Source organism: Lampris incognitus, chromosome 15 (assembly GCF_029633865.1).
Source record: "Lampris incognitus isolate fLamInc1 chromosome 15, fLamInc1.hap2, whole genome shotgun sequence".
Taxonomy (NCBI): domain Eukaryota; kingdom Metazoa; phylum Chordata; class Actinopteri; order Lampriformes; family Lampridae; genus Lampris; species Lampris incognitus.
In genome coordinates, this window is record NC_079225.1 from 10,012,627 (window position 1) to 10,019,991 (window position 7,365).

Genomic DNA, 7,365 nt, shown 5'->3' on the forward strand with positions numbered 1-7,365 from the left:
ACCTGGGAATAACCAGCAGGGCTCCATTTTCAGATCTTAATGGTCGAGAGGGTGTATACCAGGTCAACAAATCAGAAATCTATGTAGGACCAAGACCGTTTAAAGTGAATTCTCGTTTGCAGCGGCTTCACTCAGTGCCGGTGTAGGGAGATGGCAGTGCGAATTCACATTTGCAGCGGCCTCACCCAGTACCGTCCATGCAGTGTCTTTGTCCATGTCTGTGTCTACGTTTTGTCTTCGTTTGATGGCCGGGAGAGCTGGCTAAGCTTACTGCTAGCCCATGCAGACCGGCAGTTCCAATAACAACAAAGGTGGTTTGGCGGCGGCCTCACCTTGCATTGACTGGTGTTTTTGATGTCATCGTGAGGAGTGTGGGCAGGTGTGTTGAGGGTGTCTGGCTGGGGAAGCTGGCGCTGGATCGGCTGGGACAGTTTGGTCTGCTTCATCCAGTGAGCTTGGGGACCACAGCCCCTGCCTGGAGCTGCACTCGGAGAAGAAACACTGACGGTGGTCTGACAGAACACGGAAGCAGGGCAGGCTAAGCTATCTGCTAACCCATGCAGACCGGTGGTTCCGACAGTCATCCTGGCTGGCGTTCGTTCCCTTGGACAGTGAATTTTTTGTGTGTGTTAGTTTGGGTATGTGTGTTCTTGTACTTTTTGGATGTGTTTTTGTCCTTGTGTTGTACTGCTGTGGGCTGGGGGAAACGGCATATGGTTTCATTTCATGTACGCGAGTGCATGAAGTGAAATGACAAAGTGTTCCTGATTCCTCATTCCTGATCATTGGATCAGCTAGGAAGAAGTGGAAATCAGTATGGAAATAAATATTTATTAGATAACAAAATTTTCAAACATTTTGCTTCCTGAAAAAAATGAGAGATTATGATAGACAATGTCTGACTCGAAGATATATCCTAGGATGCACTGGGACACTTCATCAGTGATGTTTCCTGAAGTCCTCGGGTGTTTTGGGTCTTTCAATATCATACACCCTCGCTCAAGCAACCCAGCAAGAGTCGATCAGGCCCTGGCTTGTGTGCCAGCAGCATTGGCCCACAGATCAGTCCTTCTGATCCAAAGCCATATGGAGGCCCTTTGCGGCCTCCATGGCATACTTGATGGCTTTCCTTTTAGCAGCCCCAGTGATGCCAAATAATGTAGACCTTGCACAGTGAGTGGCCAGCAAAGCCTCTACACCCAACTTCAATGGTCTCACAATGTGCCTTGAAGCCTCTCTTCCGACACTGATCTACCAGCTCCTGGTGCTTGGACCGCTTCCGTTCATTTGCCTCCTCCATCTGGTCCTCCCAAGGAACGGTTAGCTCTATACGGAGCACCTGTTTTGAAAAGGCTGATGATAGCACTATGTCTAGCCTCAACGAAGTTTTCATAATGTGGTCCGGGAACCTGAGCTGCCCCACCCCCCCCAAGTCGACTCACAGCTCCCAGACTGACACAGAGTTGAGTAGACCGGCTGCTGATTTGGGCTGTGACTGAGGCTTCTCACCAGCCCTGACAAAGGCAATGTTCCTCTGTCCGCGGGCTTGCTTGTTGTCGGCCACAGCTTTGGAGATTACATTACATTACAGTCATTTAGCCGGCGCTTTTATCCAAAGCGACTTACAATAAGTGCATTTAACGTAGGAAATCAGGAGAACTACTAGTCATCAGAGGTCATAAGTGCATCTAAACAAGCATCTAAGCAAAACCAGTGCTAAAGTAAAAGTTCAAGAAAGAGATTTTTTTTTTTAATGATTGAATACAATAAGTGCTAAGAACAAGTAACAGGGTAGTAGTTCTTAAAGAGGTGAGTTTTCAACCTGCACCAAAAGATGGGCAGCGACTCCGCTGTCCTGACATCAGTGGGGAGTTCATTCCACCACTGTGGGGCCAGGACAGAAAAGAGCCGTGACCGGGTTGATCGGCAGCAAGGGCCTCTGAGCGACGGGGCAACCAGGCGTCCTGAGGCAGCAGAGTGAAGTGGTCTGGCGGGGGTGTAGGGCTTGACCATGGCCTGGAGATAGGAAGGAGCTGTTCCTTTCACTGCCCTGTAGGCTAGCACCAGAGTCTTAAACTGGATGCGAGCAGCTTCCACAGAGCCAGTGTAGGGACATGAGAAGGGGAGTTGTGTGGGAGAACTTAGGGCAGTTGAACACCAGACGAGCTGCAGCTTTCTGAACAAGCTCTAGAGATCTGATGGCCGATGACGGGGCGCCAGCAAGGAGGGAGTTGCTGTAGTCCAGCTGGGAGATGACCAGAGCCTGGATGAGTACCTGTGCCATCTCGTCGGTGAGGAATGGGCGAATCCTCCTGATGTTATAGAGGAGAAATCTGCAGGAGCGAGCAACCAATGCAACGTTTTCAGCAAACGACAGTTGGTCATCCAGGATCACACCCAGATTCCTCACAGTCCCGAGTTGGCATCACCACGGTGTTTTCAATGGTGATGGCCAGGTCTCGGCCTCTGCAACTGTCTTCAGCACCTGATCATGTTGCCAGCAATAACGGCACTCCCCCTGGGCTGATGGGCAGTTGCTGAGGATATGCTCGAGTGAACCTTTTCCAGGGCACAGAGGACATGATGGTAAATCAATCTCGCCCCAGAGATGGAGATTTGCTGGGCTAGGCAGAACATCATACACAGCTTTTACCCTGAACTTAATCCGCTGCAGTTCTGCCTGCCAGATATCTGGCCAGGATATCTTCCTCTCCAACACACCCACCCACCTTGTCCATGCTCCCTGCTGCCGCATGCCCACCATTCTGCTGGTCCTTTCCTGCTGGACACCTACACACACCTCCTCCAGGACTAGATGGAATTTGTCCTTGCCGTGGGCCTTAGCATAGCACAAACTAGGAGTCATCAGGACGCTGTACCACTGAGCTGACAACGTCCCCACCGACAAAGCGACAGGGAAAGGGGAGAAATCCCACATTAAACGGGCCCTGGTTAAGTGTGATTATCCTGACTAGGCATTTGTCAAAGCCAAGAAGACGCCCAAACAGTGCACCAGCCAATCGAAGAAAGGAGGACAACAGTTGCTTAAGTGTAAACCAGTAGTGATTCCATATATTGTGGGAGTGTCGGAAAAGCTGAGACGCATATTTTCCAAACACCGTGTCTCACTTGCTTTCAAACCCCAAAAACACATTGCGCCAGAAGTTGGTCCAGCCCAAGGATCGGGTCCCCCGGCACAAACAGAGCAATACACTGTTAAGTGCCAGGAGGATTGCCATGATGCAATGACTTATACATTGGGGAAACTAAACAGATGCTGGCCAAAATAATGGCACAACACAGGAGAGCTAACACATCAGGCCAGGACTCCTCAGTCTAAACCCTTCTACAGGCCAGTGGCCACTCTTCCAAGGATGAGGATGTGCACATCCTTGATAAGGAGGAATACTGGTTTGAACGGGGAGTCAAAGAGGCCATCTGTGTTAAGAAGGAACAACCATCGCTGAACCGGGGGTCTAAAAGTACATAATACAATGCGGTGATTGCAAACATTCCCAGATCCTCTGTGAATAGTACACGCATGGCCATCGAAACTCTCGTTAATGGTCACACACATATTTGCACATGAAACTGGTCGTTGGTTTCGGTCAATATGCATCTGTTGCCATCTTACGGTGCTGTGATTGTGACATTCCCTAATCCTCTAAATAGTACACATGGCCATTGAAATTCTTGGTAGTGGTCACACCCACATTTGCATATGAAACTGGTCGTTGGATTCGGTCGTTATACAACTGTATTGTACTGTTTTGTTAATAAGTGTGGGATTACCTGCAGTCAGGTTAGACTGAAGAGGTCACTTAGGTGAGTGATGAAACGTATCTGTCAATAAACGTTGTATTCAGATGAACTGATTCAACCTTTGATTTTCTTACCTGAATTATTGAGCATGCATCAAGACTTTCAGCTGTATTAAATCTTCTTGAAGACAATAAATCCTGTTGTAAAGTATACTCACTATGCTATTGTGTATATGTGTATATGTGCATTGTAAATAATTGTGATGGAAGTTCTATTTAGTCTTTGCCAGTTCACCGTCAGGCAACGAACCCACATTCATGTACACTATTCCAGAACTCCCCGAGGTCACATAGCCCCTACGTTTTTCTGTATTACTATGTATCACACAGTGTATGCGCAAGCGCATTTGACTACATCTCCCCCTCATTTGTGTTATTTCTACAAGATCAAAGGAACACTTTAACAGAAATCGCTATCTTAACAGCACATATCATAAACCAAATTTAACTAAGATTGAGACATTTCAACTTATACCGGTCTCTTTCTTACTCAGCCAAAGTACTGCAATATTAGTGTTACTGTTTCTGAGCCTGTTTAGCCTTTTCCCTCCCATCCTTTTCTTTCACAGCTGTTCTGCTGGGCCATTTTGGTAGGAAATTTTCCTCCCAATTGGGGAGTGTGGTTCTGATTTTTCTCCCCATCAACAGCTCAGCTGGGCTGTAGCCTGTGGGGGAATGGGGAGTAGAACTATCGCTCATTAGAGCCATCACAGGATCTTCTTGCTTGAGAATTGTCTTTGCCATCTGTACGGCTCTCTCTCTGCGTGCCCATTGCCCTGTGGGTGGTGAAGGCTGGATGTGCAGTGCTTAAAGTCGAGCTGCCTCGCGAGCTTCTGGAACTCCGCACTTGAATACTGGGGTCCATTATCGCTCACCACCTCATCTGGAATGCCAAAACTTGGTGAAGACTGTTTTCAGCTTTTGGATAACTTGTGCACTCGTTGTTGAGGGCAGATGCAGTATTTCTATAGACCTTGAGTATTAATCTGAGATTACCAGGTAGCTGTGGTGTTTCTGTTCACGGACGGCCATTGTAATTCTCTTCTAGGGTTACTCCAGGAGTGGCGTAGAGATGAGAGGTTCCTTTTTTTGTGTTCTTTTCCGTTCACGGCACACCTGGCATGACGTCACAAACTTGTGCGGGCCATCTCACTGATGAACACGCTCTCTCCCTACATTTAACTAGGCCCTGGTGCCTTTCGTGAATTTTCTGAAGGATCTCACCTCTCATTGACCGCAGCACGATGATACTGTTTCCTCTGAGGACAAGGCCATTGTATTCTGATAGCTCCCACACCGGACCTTTCTGGACCATGTTGCCTATCCCTGCTTTATGAGCTTCATGACAGATAGCAGTTCGGCATCAGCTGCTGTCGCCATTCTTATTTCATCCATTTTGCTTGTAGATCCAGGGATCCCCCCCCCCCCCCCACTACACTAGCCACACAGCATGCCACCTCACTGTGTGTGTCAGTCTCTGTGGACGTGCTAGTCAATGGACTGTGTGACAGGGTGTGTGCAAAGATCAGAGTTTTCCCTGGAGCATACTCTTCTACTGGATTAAATCTCATGAGCCTCATGAGAAGACACTGACATTGTAAAGGTACATTGTCCAGGCTGCGGTTGTTAATGAGAGCACTAGCAGCTTGTGGTCAGTTACTAGCATAAACTGCTCCAGTCCATTGAGGTATCTGTCAAACTTCTCACACACCCAGACCCCAGCCAGACTTTCCTTTTCTATCTGGGCATAGTGTGTTTCTGCTTCTGTGAGGCATCTGGGGCAATATGCCACAGGTTTCCACTGCTCCCCATGGAGTTGAGGGGTACACCCCTCAATCAATAACTACTTGCGTCCGCCAACACAGCAGTGGGCTTGTTCACGTCGTAGTAGGTGAGTACTGTTGCAGTTGTCAACAGCTCCTTGATGTGTTCAAAGGCTGTTTGTTGTGCGTGACTCCATGTCCATGCATTCTCGTTTTTCAGGAGCTCATACAGCGGCTGTCCTACCATTGAGAGGTTGAGGGTGTATCTTCCGAGATAATTAACCATTCCCAGTCTCCTTTTCAACTCTTGCAAGTCTGCTGGTGGTAACAGCTGCTGAATAACTTCGACTTTGTCGGGTTCAGGCTGAATCCCAGACCGGTCAATGAGATGCCTGAGGAACCGTAGCCGACTCTGCCTGACGGAGCACTTCTCACGGTTGAGCTTCAAACCAGCCGTCTCTATGCGCTGCATTACCTTCTCCAGGCGACTGTCATGCGCCTCCTCTGTGGCCCCATAGACGACAATGTCATCCATGAAGACCTCGACGCCCTCCAGCCCTTGCAGGGTCTCCATCATCTTCCTCTGGAAGATTTCGGGTGCAGGATATACTGTTCCCTTTTCACAGCCTCGTTCAGCCTCTTGAGCTCAACACAGATGTGGGCTTTACCTGTGCTCTTCTTCAAGACTGGCACTGTGGTTACACACCAGTCGGTGGGCTGTGTCACCCTCTCGATTATGCCATTTCTCTCCATCCTCAGGAGCTCCTCCTTTACCTTTTTCAGCATAGGGAGAGGTACGTGCCATGCTGTGTGTACAGCATATGGCTGAGCATTGTCTTTCAGCTGTATTCTCACAGGTTCCGTCTTTAATGTGCCATGCTCATCATATGCCTGTAGGTGTCCTCTGTTGCGCATCGTTTCATCCACTCTCCTCGCCAGATTCATCTTTACAGACAGCGGCCTGCTAAGTTGTTTACAGTGCGTCCACGGATGACATATGCTGTGAATGGGTGAGTCTTTCCTTTGTAGGACACAGTGCTCTTGATCTGCCCCTTCCAGTGCAGCTTGCCGCCTGGGCTATCCAGTGGAATATCTGCAGGCTCCAGTGGTCTTTTGGGGATGAGTGAGTGGTAGGTCTCCTTGCGGATGTTTACATTGGCTCCCATGTCAATTTTGAATTCAACCGCTGTGGCGCCCACCAGCAACTCAATGGCCCATTGGTCTGATACCCCATCTGCTTTACTCACAGCCCCAAGAAAGTATGACTGCAGCTGCTTTGTTTGCTCTGCAACCTCACGCATTGTTTTCCTTTTCCTACACACTCTACTCCAATGTCCAACCCTGTTGCACGTATTGCAGTTGGATTTTCTAGCCGGGCAATTTTCATCTTTACTGCGCTGCGGTTTCCCACTCTTTCCACATTGTCCATTATTTCCCCCTTTTGGCTTACCATGGCGTTTGGTGCATTTGCTGCGCTTGTGAGTGACTTCGTGTATCACTCCCGTTGCCGCTCCTTGCATGCTGACTTGGAAGCAACCTCTTCAGAGTTCAGCAACCTGCTCAGCCTGACCGTCTCTATGGCTGGCGTCAGGTCCTTCGTCAGCTGCAACTTCCGTGAGACATCTTTTGTCGGGTGTTCCAACAATTCTAAGCTCTGCTCGCGCCAAAGTTGCAATATGCAAAGCCCTGATAAAAGTCTCAGCTTTCTCTTCCGGTCGTTGCACGCGCTGGTGGAAACGTTCACGTTCGTGTATTCCATTCCTTCTCGGCACAAAGAACTC